The sequence below is a fragment of the Scyliorhinus canicula genome, unplaced genomic scaffold (assembly GCF_902713615.1).
Source record: "Scyliorhinus canicula unplaced genomic scaffold, sScyCan1.1, whole genome shotgun sequence".
Taxonomy (NCBI): domain Eukaryota; kingdom Metazoa; phylum Chordata; class Chondrichthyes; order Carcharhiniformes; family Scyliorhinidae; genus Scyliorhinus; species Scyliorhinus canicula.
The window spans coordinates 14,506-37,024 of record NW_024055465.1 but is presented as its reverse complement, the minus strand read 5'-3'; the positions used below and the strand labels follow the sequence as shown (position 1 = coordinate 37,024).

At 46.2% G+C, this 22,519-nt stretch overlaps 1 long non-coding RNA gene across 1 annotated transcript; it reads right to left on the bottom strand.

The window, feature by feature from the left end:
- Positions 1 to 16,434: 16,434 nt before the first annotated feature.
- Positions 16,435 to 18,249, bottom strand: LOC119959781. The gene is made up of 2 exons (XR_005459282.1): positions 18,204 to 18,249; positions 16,435 to 16,802 (listed from the first exon to the last, which is right to left on the bottom strand). It is a non-coding gene; the product is annotated as an uncharacterized LOC119959781 (long non-coding RNA).
- Between the last annotated feature and the right edge of the window lie 4,270 nt (positions 18,250 to 22,519).

The following is a 22,519-nucleotide window of genomic DNA, read 5'->3' as shown; positions in this document are numbered from 1 at the left end:
CTCATTCTTCTTTTCATCCATGGTACTGTAGTGATCATGCTGATCACTGTAATCTCCTCCACATACATCCCTTTGAGATCTCTGCACTCATTTAATTCCAGCCATTTGAGTATTCTTGATTTGAATCTCTCCACCATTACTGAGTTGCCAAGGCCTCAATTTCTGGAATTTCCTCCTTAAAACTCCGACTCTCAAACTTACTTTCCTCAGTTAACATTCTCCTTACAATCTAATATCTCCTCATGCGGCTCAGTGTCAATTGTTGTTTTGTAATGTTTCTCTGAACTTTTCTCTGAAAAGTTATATTCTGTTCAAGTCATAATATAAATTCGAATAACTGTCACAGCCCTCGGCAGATATTCTGCCCCATAAATAGGAATTTGTAACTCAGAGTGAAGCAGTTTGATGGAGTCTGTCATGAAGAAACGTTTCAAAAATGTTGCCCCGAACAATGATGGCGACTGAGCATGCGTTCTGCTGCTCATGCCCCAATAAAGATGGCGGGTGCGCATGCGCACCACTGCCAGTACCAAATAAAGATGGCGGCCGCATAGTCTGGTCTGTAACAAAGCTGCGGCCTCCGTTCAGATCCCCAGGCACCGGTAGGTTATTTTCCGGATTTTCAGTGCAAATAACAAGTTCACGAAGCGCGCCTAATCGAGCTCTCCCTCCGTCCCGTCATTCCCACCTTCACGGATTGTGGATCCGAGAACGAACGTTTTTCTGCGTCGACATTAATCACACTGCGCATGCTTCACTCAGCTCAGTCCCGCTCCCTCGTTCACGCTGATTGGTTGGAGGACCAGTCACTCCCGACCGGTCCTCCGGTCGCGCCCAGTCTTTGCCTATTGGTCGGTGCTGCCGTCAAGCACTCCGCTCATTGTGAGGTGTCAGGTGAGTGGTCGGGGGGCGGGGTTTACAAACTCCAGTGGGGCCCCAGAGCCGAATGTGAAACAATGAACATTCTCCACTCTCACTTTCCGTCACTTCCGGCTTCTCAAACAACCTCATAGAGACCCGGGGGGGGGGGGGGGGGGGGGACTGCCCCAGTGACAATGTCACGGGGGGGGGACTGCCCCAGTGACAATGTCACTGCCCCAGTGACAATGTCACTGCCCCAGTGACAATGTCACTGCCCCAGTGACAATGTCACTGCCCCAGTGACAATGTCACTGCCCCAGTGACAATGTCACTGCCCCAGTGACAATGTCACTGCCCCAGTGACAATGTCACTGCCCCAGTGACAATGTCACTGCCCCAGTGACAATGTCACTGCCCCAGTGACAATGTCACTGCATTAGTCACCCAGAGAGACAGGAAAATGATATGGGGACATCGACTCCGATCCATTAAATTAATAAAATCTGGAATTTAAAGTTAGTCTCAATGATGGTCACTGAGAAAATCTTCAATGTCACTGGATTAGGTGAGAAAGTAGGAAACTAGTTAGTTTAACGCCTGTTGTTGGGAAATTGTTGGAATCCATTATTGAAGTAGTAGTAACTGGACATTTGGAAAGTCAAACTGCAATCCATCTGCAGTCTGCGTGGTTTTGTGAAGGGTAGATCCGGTTTGACTCATTTTGTGCAGTTCTTGGAAGATGTAACAGGCCAAGTGGATAATGGGGGTCCTGTAGATGTATTTGGACTCCCAGAATACATTTGATAAGGTGTCACACAAAAGGTAATAATGTAAAATCCCACGGGGTTGAGAGATAATACATTAGATAGAGGATTGGCTAACCAGCAGACAGCTGAGAGGGGGGATTAGATGTATTTACACATGTACTGAAGAAAAATGTTTTTACCCAGAGGGTGGTGACGGTCTGCAATGCACTACCTGGGAGGGTGATAGAGACGGGTTGCCTCACATCCTCTAAAAAAAGTACCTGGATGAAGACTGGCATGTCATAACATTGAAGGCTATGAGCCAAGTGCTGGCAAATGGGATCAGGTAGGTGGGTCAGGTTTATCATGTGTCGGTGCTAAGTTGGACTAAAGGGCCTCTTCTGCAGTGTGAAAACAATGAAAGGAAAATGAAATGAAAATCGCTTATTGTCACAAGTAGGCTTCAAATGAATTTACTGTGAAAAGCCCCTAGTCGCCACATTCCAGCGCCTGTTTGGGGAGGTCGGTACGGGAATTGAACCGTGCTGCTGGCCTGCCTGGGTCTGCTTTAAAAGCCAGCGATTTAGCCCAGTCTGCTTAACCAGCCCCTCTGAGTTGCTGATGATACAAAGTTTGGTGGCATCATAGACAGCATAGATTTTTTTTTTTTTTTTTTTATAAATTTAGATTACCCAATTATTTTTTCTATTAAGGGGCAATTTAGCATGGCCAATCCACCTACTCTGCACATTTTTGGGTTGTGGGGGCGAAACCCACGCAGACACGGGGAGAATGTGCAAACTCCACACGGACAGTGACCCAGAGCCGGGATCGAACCTGGGACCTCAGCGCCGTGAGGCGGTTGTGCTAACCACTAGGCCACCGTGCTGCCCTATAGACAGCATAGATGATTGCATTAAATTGCAAGAAGATATTGACAGACAAGGTGAATGGGCAAGATTGTGGCAATATAAACAAGTGTGAGGTTATCTGTTTTGAACCAAAAAAGGATCGAAGTGAGCATTTTCTAAATGGAAACAGGTTCAGTACAGTCGGTGTCCAAAGAGACTTGGGGTTCATAGAATCTACAGCACGGAGACAGGCCCTTCGGCCCAAACTGGTCCATGCCAACCAAAAAGCTCATCTAAGCCAATCCCATTGGCTTGTATTTGGCCCAGATCCCTCTGAACCTTTCCTATCCATGTATCTGTCCAAATGCCTTTTCAGTGTTGTCAATGTTCCTGCCTCAACTCCTTCCTCAGCGAGCTCATTCCGTACTATCCTCTGTGTAAAACCATTGCTCCTTGGGTTCCCATTAATTCTTTCCCCTCTTAACATAAACCTGTGCCCTTTAGTTCCCGACTCCCCAACCCTGAGAAAAAGACTGACTGCATTCACCCTGTCCATGCCTCTCATGATCTTATACACCTCTATAAGATCACTGCTCAGTCCCCTACGCTCCAAAGATAAAGGTCCTGGTCTGTGCAATCTCTCCCTTTCACTCCGTCTCTTGAGTCCTGGCAACATCCTTGTAAATCTCTTCTGTGCTCTCTCCAGTTTAATAACATATTTCCTATAGCAAGGCGACCAAAACTGAACACGATACTCCAGGTGCGACCTCACCAACGTCCTGTACAACTGCAACATAACTTCCCAACTTCTATACTCAATGCCCTGACTGATGAAGGCCAGCATGCCAAAAACCTTCTTCAGAGAATTTACAGAGCAGAAGGAGGCTATTCGGCCCATCGAGTCCGCCAGAACTGCATAGCCCTTACAAAGAGCACCCTACTCAAACCCACTTATCTACCCTATCCCCGTAACCCAGTAACCCCCACTTAACCTTTCTTTTGGGACACTCAGGGCAATTTAGCATGCCCAGCCCACCTAACCCACATATCTTTAGACTGTGGGAGGAAACCAGAGAACACACGCAGACACGGGGAGAACGTGCAGACTCCACACAGACAGTGACCCAGCTGGGAATCGAACCTGGGACCATGTAGCTGTGAAGCAACTGTGCTAACCACTATGCTACCGTGCTGCCCTATCTACCTGTGACTCCACCTTTAAAGAACCGTACACATGAACTCCAAGGTCCCTCTGTTCCATGATACACCCGAAGGCCCTACAATTCACTGTGAAAGTCCGACCTTGCATTTGATTTTCTGAAATGCAACACCTCACATTATCTGTATTGAACACCGTTTGCCATTTCTCGGCCCACTTCCCCAGCTGATCAAGATCCTGCTGCAATTTTTGCTAACCTTCCTCACTGCCGACAATACCAACTATTTTAGTGTCATCTGCAAACTTACTGACCATGCCTTGTACATTCTCATCCAAATTGTTGATATAGATACAAACAGCAATCTCCTAGTTACTGATCTCTGAGTTACTCCCTACTTAGTTAATTACTCCAGTTTCTCAAATTTAGAACAGATTCCCAACCAGCCAATCAGCTTTACTCTGAGGTAAGTTATTTATATTTACTGTTCCGAAGCTGCTCCTCCCTGGATTTGCGCCAACTCCTCTCCCTGCTGCCTAGGCCGTGAATTCCGAGGTACGTTATTTATATTTACTGTTCTGAAGCCCCTCCTGCCCGAGTTCACACCAACTCAGCTCCCAGTGTTGGTGAGATTCAAACCTGGGTGTCTGGAAAATCGTTAGGACAGTAACTGTCCTGTAAGGTAATGAGTCCTTTTCCCAATTGGCCGAGGAAGGGAGTGTGTCACAAGGATGGATGTGTTGGCCGATTAATGGCTGGAGGATGGGGGCAGGTCATGTGATCAAACCTCCAGGAATACATTTAATCAAAGTTGGCGAGGAGAGAATGTTGTGAATTTCTATCCTAAACTGACAGTGAGGTTAATGTAAATTTACAGGATACTGGAAGTGGAGGTTTAACAGACGGGAAACACAAACCAAACGTCACATCGCGATCTGGCAGAGTCACTCGATTCATCAGAACCTGAATATCAGCAGCATCTGGGTGTGGAAGGTAAAAGGTTTGACTGTTCTGTCTGTGAGGGAAGATTTCAGGTCTCAGTGTGACTGGAAAAGCCCCGAGATTCACAAACCGTGGTTAGACCAAACCTGGAGAACTGTGTTCGGTTCTGGGCAACAAACCTGAGGAAGGGTAGAATGGCCTCGGAGGGAGTGCAGCACAGATTTACCTGAGTGATATCTGAACCCCCCGGGGTTAAATTACAAAACTAGATTACACAAACGAGTCAGAGACATGATGGCGCAGAGAATGGCATTTGGCCCATTGAGTCCATGCTAGCTCACTGCAGCAATCCAGTCAGTCCCATTCTCCTGCTCTCTCCCTGTATCCTCGCAGGTTTATTTCCCTCAGATGTCTGTCCAATTTCCTTTTGAAATCAAATCATTCATTGTCTCTATTTTCAAACTCCCTCATAGGCAGCAAGTTTCAAGTCATTGCTGCTCGCTGTGTAATAACATAGTAGCTGCACGGTAGCATTGTGGATAGCACAATCGCTTCACAGCTCCAGGGTCCCAGGTTCGATTCCGGCTTGGGTCACTGTCTGTGCGGAGTCTGCACAGCCTCCCCGTGTGTGCGTGGGTTTCCTCCGGGTGCTCCGGTTTCCACCCACAGTCCAAAGATGTGCGGGTTAGGTGGATTGGCCATGATAAATTGCCCTTAGTGTCCAAAATTGCCCTTAGTGTTGGGTGGGGTTACTGAGTTATGGGGATAGGGTGGAGGTGTTGACCTTGGGTAGGGGGTAGGGTGCTCTTTCCAAGAACCGGTGCAGACTCGATGGGCCGAATGGCCTCCTTCAAAGAAAATATATGGGCAGCACGGTGGTTAGCATAAATGCTTCACAGCTCCAGGGTCCCAGGTTCGATTCCCGGCTGGGTCACTGTCTGTGCGGAGTCTGCACGTCCTCCCCGTGTGTGCGTGGGTTTCCTCCGGGTGCTCCGGTTTCCTCCCACAGTCCAAAGATGTGCGGGTTAGGTGGATTGGCCATGCTAAATTGCCCGTAGTGTCCTAAAAAGTAAGGTTAATGGGGGGGGGGGGGGTTATTGGGTTACGGGTATAGGGTGGATACGTGGGTTTGAGTACGGTGATCATGGCTCGGCACAACATCGAGGGCCGAAGGGCCTGTTCTGTGCTGTACTGTTCTATGTTCTATATCTCATATCACCTCATATTTCCTGTACCTTTTACATACAAATTAGGAACAGGCCACTCGGTCCCTCGAGCCTGCTCAGCATTCAATAAGATTGCGGCTGATCTCATTCTAACCTCAACTCCACATTCCTGCCTTCCCTGATGACCTTTCACCCCCTTGCTCATCAAGAATCTATCCAGCTTTTAAGGACGTGATTTCTAAAGTCTGACAACCCTCGAGAATAAGAAATCCTCATCTCCATCTGAAATGGGCGACTCCTTATTTTGCAACAGTGACACACTTGTTCTCGATTCTCCCTCAAGAGGAAACATCCTCTCCGCATCATCATCTTATATAGTTCAATCCAGGTTTTACCCAAAACCTTAAATCTGTGTCCCAACTGCTTGTACGATCAGTGAATGGAAACAGTTTCTTTGCCCACCTGATCAAAACCTGGCATAACCTTGTGCAACTGAATCAAATTTCCCCTCAACCTCCTTTGCTGGAACCATTCTGATAAATCTCCTCTGCACCTTCTCCAAGAACCTTCACATCCTTCCTGAAGAGTGGTGACCAGAGCTTTATAACGATTCATCGAAAAGAATTAGAACCATAGAATTCCTACAGTGCAGAAGGAGGCCATTCGGCCCATCAAGTCTGCACCGATTCTCTGAAAGGGCACCCTGCCTAGGCCCACACCCCTACCCTGTCCCTGTAACCCCATAGCCCCACCAAACCTACACATCCCTGGACACTAAGGGCAATTTATCAAGGCCAATCCACCTAACTTTCCCTTCTTTGGATTGTTGGAGGAAACCTGAGCACCGGGTGGACACCCACACAGACACGGGGAGAAAGTGCAAACTCCACACAGACAGTCACCAAGGTCGGAATTGAACCCAGGTCCTTGGTGCTGTGAGGCAGCAGTGCTAATAACTGTGTCACCAGAAGCATAGTTTCAGTATCAGTATTACTGTTTGTGAAACTCAAGGTCGAATTTGCTTTGCCATTTATTCTCTTTAGTATGACTTGTAGATATCGAAAATCCCTCTTCACCTCTCTCCTCCCAAAGAGGGTTTTATAATAATCCAGCAGTTTTCATGGTCACTTTTTCCCAGTGTCGACCCCACAAATGACCAGATTCATTCAGCTCAATTTCACAACTGTTTTTGTGGGTTCTCTCTCGCCCCCTATTTTCTGTTTTAAATCATTTTCACAGGGTGTTCGAAGGGGAGGCTTCAAAGTCCGGAAACTCAAGCCAAGCATCAGAACAGGATCTGACCGAGTCCTCAATTTATCATACCCTGAATATCATCGAACTTTGAACATGGAAGGAAAAAGCATTGTTCACAGTGGGGAGAAACCGGACACATGTGTGTGTGGACGAGGATTCGCTCGATCATCAGGCCTCACAAGCCACAAATGCAGTCACAATGAGGAGAAACCGTGGAAATGTGCGGACTGTGGGAAAGGATTCACTTACCCATCCAAGCTGGAAACTCATCGACACAGTCACACTGGGGAGAGACCATTCACCTGCTCCAAGTGTGGGAAGGGATTCACCCAGTCATCCGACCTGGAGAAACACCACCGAGTTCACACTGGGGAGACCGTTTCAATGTTCAGACTGCGGGAAATGCTATAAAAGTTCTGGGAGTCTGATGCGCCATCAACATGTTCGCACTGATGTGAAACCGTTCAGGTGCTCTCAGTGTGGGACTGGGTTCAGACAATCATCTCACCTCACTGTACATCAGCGAATTCACACTGGGGAGAGGCCATTCACCTGCTCAGAGTGTGGGAAGGGATTCACTCAGTCATCTGATCTGCTGAATCACCAGCGAGTTCACACTGATGAGAGACCGTTTCAATGTCCAGACTGTGGGAAGAGCTATAAAAGTTCTGGGGATCTGATGAGCCATCAACGTGTTCACACTGACAACAAACCATTTCGCTGCTCTCACTGCGGGACTGGATTCAGACGATCATCTCACCTCACTGTACATCAGCGAGTTCACACTGGGGAGAGGCCATTCACCTGCGCCAAGTGTGGGAAGAGATTCACTCAGTCATCCAACCTGCTGACACACCAGCGAGTCCACACTGGAGAGAGATCGTTCACCTGCGAGGAGGAATTTACCGCTTCATCCCACCTGTTGACACACCGAGGCCACAGAGCAGATACATTAACGGCGTTCAAAAAGCATCTTGGCAAACACATGGATAAGATGGATATAGAGGGATATGGCACAAGGGTTTTGGCCAAGGTAGCTATCATGACCGCTACAAGCTTGGAGGGCCGAAGGGCCTGTTCCTGTTCTGTATTGTTCTTTGATTGCTGTGCATGATTAAATTTTGCTGTTCTTCACATTCAGGACTGAACCATGTTAATTTGGGTCTCTTTCTGCTGATAACAAAATCCAGCCCATTTACAGGGGCTAATATTCTGGCTAAAAGTCAAATAAATAGATTTGTGATAAATACGCAGTGTGCTGAAACTTTTGAATATCTCTGACATAAGTCAGTTCCTTTTGAAGTCCTCTCGCTCTCCCCTGTCTGTTCCATCCTCACCTCCAACAAGAAGTGTGAGGAGCTTGTGGAGCTTCTTTGTGACTGAGATTGAGTCAATCCGATCAGCTGCCTCTGCTGCTTCCCTCCCTTCCACAAGCCCACCGGACCAAACTGTCTCTAAATTTCATCCTTTCCCGAGCCCTGAATCCACATCTTTCTCTAGTTTCTCTCCCATCTCCCCTCATGCCCTCTGAGCTCACCTTGTCCACGAGACCCAGCTCCTGCTCCATCGACCTTATTCCCACTGAGCTACTGATCAGCCAACTACCCTGTGTCCATGGATATTGTCAACATTTCTCTCTCTTCAGGTACTGTCCCTCTGTCCTTCAAATCTGCCATCATCACCCCCTCCTCTATAAAACAAACCCTTGACCCTGCCATCCTTACAAATTATTGTCCATCTTCAACCTCCCTCTCCTCTCCAAACTCTTTAAACTTGTCACCTCCCAAATCCTTGCCCATCTTTCCCAGAACTCCCATGTTTGAATCCCTTCAATCAGGTCTCTGCCCTGTCACAGTGAAATACAAGAGACAAACAGAATCTCACCCGGCGAGAAAGACAAACAATCCGGGAGCTTGGACCCAACACTGATATGTCCAGAAGACAAGGGTAGCAGTACGGTCATTATCGAGAGACAACAATACCTGCTGGAGACAGACAGACAGACAACCAAACAACACAAATCACAAGACCAAGCTACCTAGACCCATATACCCCAGACAGGAAGGAGAATTGGAGACAGACTGGAAGAACTCACTGCAGATACGTTAACCAAACAGATGAAATATCTGAGGGGACAACAGGACGAACTAAGGAAGTTCTACATGTTCCTTAAAATACACAAACACATGATGATAATCTTTATTTTCACAAGTAGGCTTACATTAACACTGCAATCAAGTTGCTGTGACAAACTGCTAGTCGCCACTCCAGCACCTGTTCGGGTACACCGAGGGAGAATCCAGAATGTCCAATTCAACAAGTACGTCTTTCAGGACCTGTGGGAGGAAACCGGAGCATCCGGAGGAAACCCACGCAGGCACAGAGATAATGCGCAGAATCCGCACAGAGTGACCTAAGTGGGAAGTGAACTCGGAACCCTGGCCCTGTGAAGCAACAGTGCCAACCACTCTGCTCCCATCAGAGAAATACCACCAGACAGACCCATCGGATCAGACTGAGAAAATCCTACAGAATCATAGAATTTACAGTGCAGAAGGCCATTTGGCCCATCTCGCCTGCACTACCCCTTGGAAACGGCATCCTACTTAAGTCCATGCCTCCACTCTATCCCCGTACCCAGTAACCCCACCTAACCTGAGTGTGTGCACTAAGGGGCAATTTAGTGTGGCCAGTCCCCCTAACTTGTACATCTTTGTACTGTGGGTGAAAACTGGAGCACCCGGAGGAAACCCACGCAGACACGGGGAGATTGTGCAAACGCCACCCAGTCACCCAAGGTCAAAATAGCTCAAACATCAAGACACTGCTCCTGGTAGTTGATGGTATGGTGGTTCAATAAATATAATAAGTAGATTAAAAGTGTGTGTAATATAGAGTTAAAACTGAAAATGCCAGATTAACTGAACAAATCTGGCAGCATCACAGAATCCCTACAGTGCAGAAGGAGGCCATTTTGCCCATCGAGTTTACACCAACTCTACAAAAGAGCTCCCCACCCAGGTGCACTTTCCCTTCCCTCTGCCCGAAACCCCATATCACCTTTGGACACTAAGGGGCAATTTATAGCGTGTTTGCACTGGGGAGAGACCATTCACCTACCTTGAGTGTGGGAAAGGATTCACTCGAGTCTACCCACCAACGTGTTCACTCTGACACGAGACCTTTTAAATGTTCCGCCTGTGAGAAGAGCTTCAAAGGCAAAATGGATCTGCTGATTCACCAGCGCAGTCACACCAGGGAGGGAGCGTTCATCTGTTACCTGTGTGGGAAGGGATTCATTCGGTCATCCACCCTGCAGACACACCAGCGAGTTCACAAGTCCCTCCAGGACTCTGCTGTTATTGATATTAATCACATCCAGGACTGAGCCTAAATCTTTCCAGGACAGAACCATGTTCATTCTGACAGATGGAGTTTGTTTGAGTTGATGTTAATAATCCCTGAAACTGAGATTAGAATAGATTGGTGCTTGATAACCGGCACAGACACAATGGGACAAAGGGCCTTGTTTTGTGCTGTAAAACTCTATAACTCGAACCCATCTCACTTCACACCAACATGTTCACTCTGACACAAGACATTTTGTGTTCCGACTGCGAGAAGAACTTTAGAAGCAAAATGGATCTGCTGACTCACCAATATGCTCACATTAGAGAGAGACCGTTCACCGCTCCGAGAGTGGGAAGGGATTGTTTTCCTGTTGTGATTCTGGTCTCCCCGGCACCCACTCCTTCCTCCTCCTCCTCCTTCCCTCCCTCCCCCCCCCCCCCCCCCCCCCCCCCCCCCCCCTGACTGTTGTATTCAACCCAGCTCCTCCTCACTCTCTCACCATGACTGACACTGAGCATGCTCAAAGCACACACCCACACTGCACCTGTACACTGGCCTCGTACACTCACTGATAGGGGACTTTCTGCAGCCCGGGGGATTCTGGGTAACGCCATAGAGCAATTAGTAAACAGGAAGATTCTATTTCCCAGTTAGCAAAATAGAAGATTCACAGTTAGGCAAGATGCTGGGGATGAAGCACAATGAGAGGTTTGGGTACTTTATTTAATACAGAAGCACATTATTCTGATATCACTTAGACATGGGCAGCAAGCAGACTGAACTACAGTATTTACAACACCTGAGACACGGTAAATCATCTCATCAAATCAGTGATAGGTTTGTTTACTGTTTATAATTGTGACTGGATCATACTCACGATTCATGCAAAATGCAACTCCCCAGGTTTTTTGACCAACTCCCTCCAGACCTGTTTTCGCTCCAAGGGTCTTGACATCTGCCTTAGTCTTTATCCAGCCATGTATGTTCAGCTCACACTGCCCAACAACCAGGCTCTCCTGCACTAGGCACAGGGTTTCCATCACCAAAAATCTGTCCTGATCCACCCACATCGACGCTGCCACCAAGAAAGCACAACAGCGCCTATACTTCTTCAGGAAACTAAGGAAATTTGACATGTCCACACTACTCTTACCAACTTTTACAGATGCACCATAGAAAATATCCAATCTGGTTGCATCACAGCCTGGTATGGCAACTGCTTGGCCCAAGACCACAAGAAACGTCAGAGAGGAGTGAACATAGCCTAGTCCATCACACAAAGCTACCTCCCATCCATTGACTCTATCCACACCTCCCGCTGCCTGGGGAAAGCGGGCAGCATAATTAAAGACCCCTCCCACCCAGCTTACTCACTCTTCCAACTTCTTCCATCGGGCAGGAGATACAAAAGTCTGAGGACACGAACAAACAGATTGAAAAGAGCTTCTTCCCCACTATTACCAGACTCTGAAACGACCCTCTTATGAACTGATCTGATTAATACTACACTCCTGTATGCTTCACTCAATGCCTTTGTCTACGTATTTACATTGTGTACCTTGTGTTGCCCTATTATGTATTTTCTTTTTAGTTTACTTTTCATGTACAAAATGATCTATTTGAGCTGCTCGCAGAATAATAATTTTCACTGCACCTCGGTACTGTACACGTGACAATAAAATCTAACCCAAATCGAGGGAGCAATCTGCCTCTCTTGCATTGGTGCACTGCATTTCCCTCATAACACAGTGGCACAGAAAGGTGACAGCACAAAACAAAGGCACTCAACAAATTGTATCTGTGCCAACTTTCTGCAACAATCACAATCCGCTGTCATTGGCCCTGAACTCTGCAGATATTTTTCTCCTCAAAAGATACAAACAGATGAGCAAGGAGCTGGAGTTGGCTATTCAGCCCAGTCTGCTCCACCATTTAATAAGGTCATGGCTGATCTGATAGTAACAGATAGTTGCCCAATTCTCTTTTCAAGGAATCAATTGAATCTGCCTCCACCACATTTTCGAGCAGTGCATTCATGATCCTACATGCAGCACAGAATGTTTTTCTTCACATCGTAAGACATAGGAACAGAATTAGGCCACTCGGCCCATCGAATCTGCTCCGCCATTCAATCAAGGCTGATATTTTTCTCATCTCCATTTTCCTGCCTTCTCCCCATAACCCCTGATCCCCTTATTAATCAAGAACCTATCTATCTCTATCTTAAAGACACTCAGTGATTTGGCCTCCACGGCATTCTGTGGCAAAGACTTCCACAGATTCACCACACTCTGGCTGAAGAAATTCCTCCTCATGTGTTTTAATTCCTCCTCATCAACAAAGGAAGGAACTGTGCCCCGAAAGCTAGTGAGTCGAAACAAGCCTGTTGGACTTTAACCTGGTGTTGTAAGACTTCTTACTCTGTTTTAAAGGATTGCAACTGTAGTCTGAGATTGTGTCCTCTGCTTCTAGTTTTTCCTACAAGTGGAACATCTTCTCCATGTCCACTCTACCCAGGCCTCGCAGTATTCTGTAAGTTTTAATAAGATTCCCCCATATCCGTCTAAACCCCAACGAGTACAGACCCAGAGTCCACAACTGTTCCTCATACGACAAGCTCTTCATTCCAGGGATCCCTCTTGCAAACCTCCTCTGGACCCTTTCCAAGGCCAACACATCCTTCCTTAGATACGGGACCCAAAACTGCTCATAATCATAGAATTATCATAGAATTTACAGTGCAGAAGGAGGCCATTCGGCCCATCGAGTCTGCACCGGCTCTTGGAAAGAGCACCCTACCCAAGGTCAACACCTCCACCCTATCCCCATAACTCAGTAACCCCACCCAACACTAAGGGCAATTTTGGACACTAAGGGCAATTTATCACGGCCAATCCACCTAACCTGCACATATTTGGACTGTGGGAGAAACCGGAGCACTCAGAGGAAACCCACGCACACACGGGGAGAATGCAGACTCCACACAGACAGTGACCCAAGCCGGAATCGAACCTGGGGCCCTGGAGCTGTGAAGCCATTGTGCTATCCACAATGCTACCGTGCTTCCCAAATGGGGTCTGATCAAGGCCTTACATAGCCTCAGAAGTACATCCCTGGTCTTGTATTCAAGCCCTCTCGACATGAAAACATTGCATTTGCCTTCCTAACTGCTGACTGAACCTGCACATTAACCATTTGTTTTTACATTTTTTTAAATTTAGAGTACCCAATTCATTTTTTCCAATTAAGGGGAAATTTAGTGTGGCCAATCCACCTACCCTGCACATCTTTGGGATGTGGGGACGAAACCCACAAACACAGGGAGATGTGCAAACTCCACACTGACAGTGACTCAGAGCCAGGATCGAACCTGGGACCTCGGCGCCGTGAGGCTGCAGTGCACCTGCACGTTAACCTGAAGAGAATCTTGAGCAAGGTCTCCCAAGTCCCTTTGAGCTTGTGATTTCCTCAGCATTTTCCCATTTAGAAAATAGTCTATGCCCCCATTTATCCTTCTAAAGTGCATAACCTCACACTTTTCCATATTGTATTCCATCTGCCATTTCTTTGCCCACTCTCCTAGCCTTGCTCAGCATTGCTTCTTTTTCTAATCACTTTAAGTGAATGCCCTGTTTATAATCTTGCCCTAAATATGACTTGGTCTTAACGTGGTCTGTTTTAAAGTGGTCAAGTGCCTTTCCATGTGAGAACTGTTCAAGAAACTTATTAGAATTATTTGTAGCTAGGGCAGCACGTGGAGCAGTGGTTAGCTGTGGGACGACAGCGCTGAGGACCCGGGTTTGAAATCCCGGCCCTGGGTCACTGTCCGTGTGGAGTTTGCATATTCTCCCCGTGTCTGCGTGGGTTTCACCCCCACAACCCAAAGATGTGCAGGTTAGGTGGATTGGCCAGGTTAAATTGCCCCTGAATTCGAAAAAAAATAGTAATAATTGGGTACTCAGAATTTATTTTTTTAAAAAAGGATCATTTGTAGCTTCCCCACCAATCAGTTTTTTCCTAAAACGCTGGCTTTGAAAGTAGACCAAGGCAGGCCAGCAGCACAGTTCGATTCCCGTACCAGCCTCCCCGAACAGGCGCCGGAATGTGGCGACTAGGGGCTTTTCACCGCAACTTCATTTGAAGCCTACTTGTGACAATAAGCGATTTTCATTTCATTTCATTTCAAGTGACTTTATTTTCATCGTGAGTTAACTGAAGTGTGTTCCTAACCTCTCATTATCTAAATTTCCATTCACCATTTTTCTGTCCACCTGACCCAGTCCATGGCTTTCTCCCTCATTGTCTAAAACACATCAGCAAGTTTTGTATAATCCTGGTGTGTACATTTCAGTCTAAATCACTGATATATACCGGAAAACTGGAGCCCCACTGGAAACAGACGTCCAGGCATCATTGAGTCCTGGATGTGATTAACAGCAGCAACAACAGCTGAATCCAAACCCTGCTGTTGCCTGTAAACTTGCTGATGTCTGTGCAGGTTGTTTGACTGAGTGAATCTCCTCCCACACACGGAGCAGTTAAACAGCCTCTCCCCAGGACCGCTCCCACATGTGGGCACACGGTAGCACAGTGGTTAGCACTGTTGCTTCAAAGCTCCAGGGTCCCAGAATTCCTGCTTGGCTCACTGTCTGTGCGGAGTTTGCACGTTCTCCCCATGTCTGCGTGGGTTTCCTCCAGTTTCCTCCCAGAAGTCCAAAAATGTGTAGATTAGGTGGATTGGCCATGATAAATTGCCCTGAGTGTCCAAAAAGGTGAGGTGGGGTTATGGGTTAGGTTGGAGGTATGGCTTAAGTGAGGTGCTCTTTCCAAGGGCCGGTGCACTCGATGGGCCGAATGCCCTCCTTCTGCACTGTAAATTCTATGATTGTGTTTCAGTGTGAACTCGTTGGTGTTTCCATAGATTCGGTTTACCTTTAAATCTCTTTTCAGTCAGAATATTTAAAAGGTTTCTGATCAATGTGAACAAGTTGGTGTGAAGACAGATAGGATGACTGAGTAAATTTCTTGTCACACATGTGAACTCGCTGGTGTTGCAGAAGCTGGGATGAACATGTGAATCCCTTCTCACACACGGAGCAGGTGAACGGCCTCTCCCCAGAGTGAGTGCGTTGATGTGACAGTAAATTCTTTTTACTTTTAAAGCTCTTCTCACAGTCAGCACATTTAAAAGGTTTCTGATCAGTATGAACAAGTTGGTGTCTCAGGAGGATTGATGACTGAGTGAATCCCTTTCCACACACGGAACAGGTGAATGGCCTCTCCCCAGTGTGAGTGCGTTGGTGTACCAGTAAATTCTTTTTACTTTTAAAGCTCATCTCACAGTCAGCACATTTGTAGCGTCTCTGATCAGTATGAAAAAGTTGGTGTCTCAGGAGGATTGATGACTGAGTGAATCCCTTCCCACACACGGAGCAGCTGAATGGCCTCTCCCAAGTGTGAGTGCGTTGGTGTGTCAGTAAATCCATTCTGCGTTTAAAGCTCTTCTCACAGTCAGCACATTTAAACGGTCTCTGGTCAGAGTGGACCCGATGGTGAGCCCGGAGGTTTGACAAATCATTAAATCCCTTCCCACATTCCAAACAGGTGAATGGCCTCTCCCCAGTGTGAGTGCGTTGATGTAACAGTAAATCCTTTCTGCTTTTAAAGTTCTTTTCACAGTCAGCACATTTAAAAGGTTTCTCATCAGTATGAACAAGTTGATGTCTCAGGAGTTCAGTTGACAGAATGAATCCCTTCCCACACACGAAGCAGGTGAATGGCCTCTCCCCAGTGTGAGTGCGTTGATGTGTCAGTAAATTATATCTGCTTTTAAAACTCTTCTTACAGTGATCACATTTAAATGGTCTCTGATCAGTATGAACAAGTTGGTGTGTCAGGAGGTGTGATGATCGAGTGAATCCCTTCCCACACAGGGAGCAGGTGAACGGCCTTTCCCCAGTATGAATACGTCGATGAGTTTCCAATTCAGACGGGTAATTGAATCCCATCCCACAGTCCCCACATTTCCACGGTTTCTCCATGGTTATCGACAAGTTGTCAGGTGTAGGTGGGATGCAGATTTGAGGTCACTATCAGATCAGCCGTGATGTTATTAAATGGTGGAACAGGCTCACGGGGCTGAATGTTCTATTGCTGCTTCTTTATTCCTTTGGTGCGAATGTCCTTATGTCTCTCCAACTTGGATCATCAGTTGAAGCCTGAGTACGGTGTCTCCCTGATGTAAATGCTGCAATTTAATTTCATGCTTTGTGATTGGTTAAAGCTCAGTTCCAGCTAACTGTGGAAAATTACTTAGATGTCTGTGTCTCGGTGCTTTTCCAATCACAGTGATTTTTGACATTTTTTCTGAAAGACAAAACAGACGAACATTTCTCCTTCCACGTTGAAAGGCCGGTCCTGATGAATCAAGTGACTCTGTCAGATCTCAACATGATGTTTGCATCTGCAAATATTCTGTAAAAGGAGATTACATTGAAATACTGTCAATATATACGACACAAACATGCCATTCTGTACCGATACTGCTGTCAATACTCGGCACACATCTCCGACTGTCACACCTATCAAATCTCAGCCCTTCAGCTGGTTTTTGATTCAATTTTCTCTCGTGCTTGTCCCGTTTCCTTTTGAAAACATCTCAGCACTTTCCTCAACTCGTTTCCATGGTAATGAGTTGCACATTCTGAACCTGTGATAAATAAATTTGTCTGTTTTGCCCCCTTGGATTTATTTGTAACTATCTTGTATTTATGACGTGTTGTTTATTGATGGTCACTCTCTCACATTGCCCCTCTCCAAACTACTGATAATTTAAAAGATTTATAGCAGGTCACTGCTTCATTTATTGTTGTCGATAGAAAAAGGGCTCCACTCCATTTAATCTTTCCTGAGAGCTGTAATCGTTCATGTTACAAAAGTCATAACTGTTGATGCAGGATAGAATTCGCAAAGAGACAAACCTTTCTGTTGGGTTCAGTTTGTTGTGTGCAAAGTCTCCAATTCTAACCCCCTGTAAAAGGAGTTTACAAAAGCCATCACTGTCAGTCCAGGATAGAAATTCTGAACAGACAATTTTAGTTTCTCTGGAACATTTGTCCCTCTCTCGTTCCCCCAAAGCTGTAAATCTCCACCCCACACACTCTCCCTACTCCCTGGGCTGAAATCCAAACCCATCTCACCATCTGCACCATTTATTTCCTTCACTCCCAGTTTTCTCCCTCCCACTCCTCTGCCTGGGTTCAGTTCTCCAGTTCCTGTCTGCAGACTGACAATAAAATTATTGGGGGTTTGGGGCCTCCAGCGGGTGTTTGTGAATCCTCCCCGCCCACATGCCAGGGTTTCCTTCCTTGGCAGAGATCAGAGTCCTCATTGATTTGAGTGCAAAGTGTCAGCTCTTATTTATTATCCCCCCTCCTGTGATGTGAACCACCCTCCAGTGTGTGAAGCAGGATGGTGCCCGTTAACCTGGGCCTGTTCCCGGGAGGGAGGGAGAAGCTCCGCAGCTGCAAACCAGGGAGCTGACAATGATGGTGAAGGGTTTGCTCCAGCTCACAATGCCCGGGGACTGATTGACGGCGGGTTCGGGCCAATAGGAAGAGGGGGCGGGGCTGGAGGACCAAATAAGAGCGACTGGTCCTCCAGGCAATCAGAGTGAATGGGAGGCGGAGCAAAGCCGGGGCTCTCGCTCCTTCCGCATGCGCCCGGCCACCCGGGCCTGTCTCGGAGAAAAGCCCGAGCAGCTTTCGCTGGTTCAGCTCCTGTATCCTCACTTCGTATTCGGGGCTTCGGTCTACACGGAGTGTCTGTGAAGCCTTTCGACCCATCCGCCGGCTCCATCCCTCCCTCATGACTTACCAAACCGAATTTGACCGGCTCACAATTTCCACCCAACCGCCTGAATCCCGAGTTGTCATAGGTACTGCGCATGCTCCAGCCTCACGTGGGAGACCGGGGCTGAGCCCCGCCCCTCATTCACTCCGATTGATTGGAAGACTGGCTGCAACCACTCGGTCCTCCAGGCCCACCCCTCTCTTCCTATTAGACCAGAGCTGCCGTCAATCACTCTCTGGCATTGTGAGCTGGAGCATGCGCAGTGCCTATTCTGGACTCGGCTTGGAGGGTTCACTGAAACCTCTCCAAACCAATAAAAAGTTTCCGGGCCCGGGTTTGCATCGAACGGGGGGACAGCTGCGGCCTGCTCCCGGTGACAGGCCTGAGTTAACGGCCGCCGTCTTTATAGAGGCTGCAAACCCGCAGGAGGCAAAACATCAGAGATAGAGTTTGTTGTGAAACCAATGGGATATTGTAAAACAGGTCAGGGTTACAGTCAACAACAACAACTTTTATTTATATAACACCTTTAACATCATAAATCATCCCAGTCAACTTCACAGGAACATTGTAAAACAAAGTGAGACACCCAGACACAAAAGAAGATATTAGGACAGGTGACCAAAAACTTGGTCAAAGAGGTGACTTTTAGAGTCTGAAAGGAGGTAAGTGAGGTGGAGACGGGGAGGTTGAGGGAGGGAATTCAGTGCTTGGGGCCGAGGGAATTTAAAACCATGGCGGAGTAATTAGAATCGGGGGTGTGCAAGAGTCCAGGATCAGAGCTGTACAGATATCTCAGGGGGTTGTGGAGCTGGAGGAGATGACAGACACAGGGAGAGATGAGGTCATGGAGCCATTTGAAAATGAGAGTGAGAATTGACTGGGAGAGAATGCAAGTCTCGGAGCACAGAGATCATAGGGGAAAGGGACTTGCTGTGAATTAAGACATGGGTAGTAGCCTTTTGGATGGCTTTAAGTTTACAGAGGTAGAATGTGGGAGAGCAGCCAGGTGTGTAATGGAATTGTCAAATCGGGAGGTGACGAAAGCATGACTGAGATTTCAGCCCCAGGCGCACAGACACAGGAGAGAGGCCGGATAATGTAACGTGGGTGGAAACGGGCAGTCTTTGTGATAGCACAGGCATGAGTCCAAATATGTGCAGGTTAGGTGGATTGGCCATGTTAAATTGCCATAGTGTCCAAAAAGGTTTGGTGGGGTTACTGGGTTATGGGGATAGGATAGAGGTGGGGCTTAGGTAGGCAGCCTTCAGGACGTTCGGCAACGCAGTATCGCCAAGCAGAAACTGATAGCCAAGTTCCGCACGCATGGGTACAGCCTCAACCGGGACCTTGGATTCATGTCGCATTACATTCACCCCCCACCTGGGCTTGTGAAATCCTACCAACTGTGCTGGCTTGAGACATTTCACATCTCTTTAACCTGTGATTATCCCTCTCTCCAGTTGCAATGTTTGGAACTGTAAAGATTTAATTACCTGCAGACACGCACTCAAAGTATCATCTTGCATCATTGAATTTCTCTATATATGGGGTTGTGGAACCCACCTCTTCATTCACCTGTGGAAGGAGCTGTGCTCCGAAAGCTAGTGATTCGACACAAACCAATTGGACTTTAACCTGGTGTTGTCAGTCTTCCTACTGTGCCCACCCCAGTCCAATGCTGGCATCTCCACATCCAGACTAGGAAAGCGGAGAACCAGGCTGAAGCTCCGGGGTTCCACACGGCAGATCAACTCAGCAACCCAATTCAAGGGCAATTCAGGGTGGGTGTAAATGAATAATGAAAATGTCAATCTTGTAACTTTTCCACTCATGGAAATGAATGTGGTTTAATAATGTTTCTGTGCAGTATTAAACCGAGGGCCTTTAAGCAAACATAATCACTACACTACAGAAACAGGGAACAGCGCTTCGTGCACTGACCGAGAATAGTAAACAGTGCATCCTTATTGCACTGAAGACCCTTCTATGTGGGAGTACAATTTGACTGAAAATTAGGCAATTGGTGGAGAAATTGATCTGACTTTTGAATCATAAAATGCCACAACACATTAGAAAACCATTCACAACTAACACGTGTGAACTCTGACTGCAATTCCTGCCAGTCTCCATCACAGAGTATTTTACAGGGTATCATTTGGAACTTTGCGGGTGTCAGGTAATGCATTTGTTTAACTATTGAACAATAAATAACAATGATACAACTTATCTGCCAATTTAGATGAGTAACATCAATAATGTTTCGAATAATAATAATGAGGGACATTTGGTGTGTGAGGAGACGTGATAACCAGTGCACTGAAAAAACAGCTGATTGACAATGAGCCCATTGGAAAATCTGTTGTGCTATCTGTAAAAATGATCAAAGTCAAATAAAAATATAGATTGAACAAGAGCAAATTGATTAGTCTCAATGTCCTTCTCTCTTTCTGTGATCTTGAAGTTTCTCTATTCCAATTATTCTTCCAATTTGCTTTTGAAAAAGGAGTTTCTGCAGAATCCTTGCTCAGTTTGATTTAATGAGAACGTTCCCCTGGACCAATGACCAGAAGATTCGGACATGAAGATGGTGTAGTTTATGATACAAACATTATGTAATCATGCAATTGGTTTCATATTGAATTTACAAAAGTGTATTTTGCTGCTGAAGCATCTTGTCATTATTTCTGAGTTGATAACAGAATCTAATTACATTTGATCTACATCCTATTCACAGAGTCTGTCTATTAGAGAGGGATTTGTAAAGCTTAACAAAGCCCTCTAGACTTTAGAGATCACTTTGCTGAAGTAGTTTACTTTATTAGATTTCAAATGAATTATGAAATGTAGAAATGTCTGCCCAGCAAATATTTCCTCTCATTCAGTAATAACATAATTCTTAAATTCCTTCGAAAAACATCAAACAATTTTACTCAGTATTTGTTGCATTACTCAAAACTTGATATTATTTGATGTTTATGTCCTCATCTGAAATTGAGACTCTCTGAAATATACAACAAACATGACTGACAAAGAAAATAAAGTCACTGGGTAACATAAGTTCTGTTGAGTTCATTTGAGATTGGCCACGTCAGTTTTTAAACAAATACATTCACAGGTAGGAGATTAAAGAATGATAAGAACATAAGAACATAAGAACTAGGAGCAGGAGTAGGCCATCTGGCCCCTCGAGCCTGCTCCGCCATTCAATTAGATCATGGCTGATCTTTTGTGGACTCAGCTCCACTTTCCGGCCCGAACACCATAACCCTTAATCCCTTTATTCTTCAAAAAACTATCTATCTTTACCTTAAAAACATGTAATAAAGGAGCCTCAACTGCTTCACTGGGCAAGGAATTCCATAGATTCACAACCCTTTGGGTGAAGAAGTTCCTCCTAAACTCAGTCCTAAATCTATTTCCCCTTATTTTGAGGCTATGCCCCCTAGTTCTGCTGTCACCTGCCAGTGGAAACAATCTGCCCGCATCTATCCTATCTATTCCCTTCATAATTTTAAATGTTTCTATAAGATCCCCCCTCATCCTTCTAAATTCCAACGAATACAGTCCTAGTCTACTCAACCTCTCCTCATAATCCAACCCCTTCAGCTCTGGGATTAACCTAGTGAATCTCCTCTGCACACCCTCCAGCGCCAGTACGTCCTTTCTCAAGTAAGGAGACCAAAATTGAACACAATACTCCAGGTGTGGCCGCACTAACACCTTATACAATTGCAACATAACCTCCCTATTCTTAAACTCCATCCCTCTAGCAATGAAGGACAAAATTCCATTTGCCTTCTTAATCACCTGTTGCACTTGTAAACCAACCTTCTGTGACTCATGCACTAGCACACCCAAGTCTCTCTGAACAGCGGCATGCTTTAATATTTTATCGTTTAAATAATAATCCCGTTTGCTGTTATTCCTACCAAAATGGATAACCTCACATTTGTCAACATTGTATTCCATCTGCCAGACCTGAGCCCATTCACTTAACCTATCCAAATCCCTCTGCAGACTTCCAGTATCCTCTGCACTTTTCGCTTTACCACTCATCTTAGTGTCATCTGCAAACTTGGACACATTGCCCTTGGTCCCCAACTCCAAATCATCAATGTAAATTGTGAACAATTGTGGGCCCAACACGGATCCCTGAGGGACACCACTAGCTACTGATTGCCAACCAGAGAAACACCCATTTATCCCAACTCTTTGCTTTCTATTAATTAACCAATCCTCTATCCATGCTACTACTTTACCCTTAATGCCATGCATCTTTATCTTATGCAGCAACCTTTTGTGTGGCACCTTGTCAAAGGCTTTCTGGAAATCCAGAT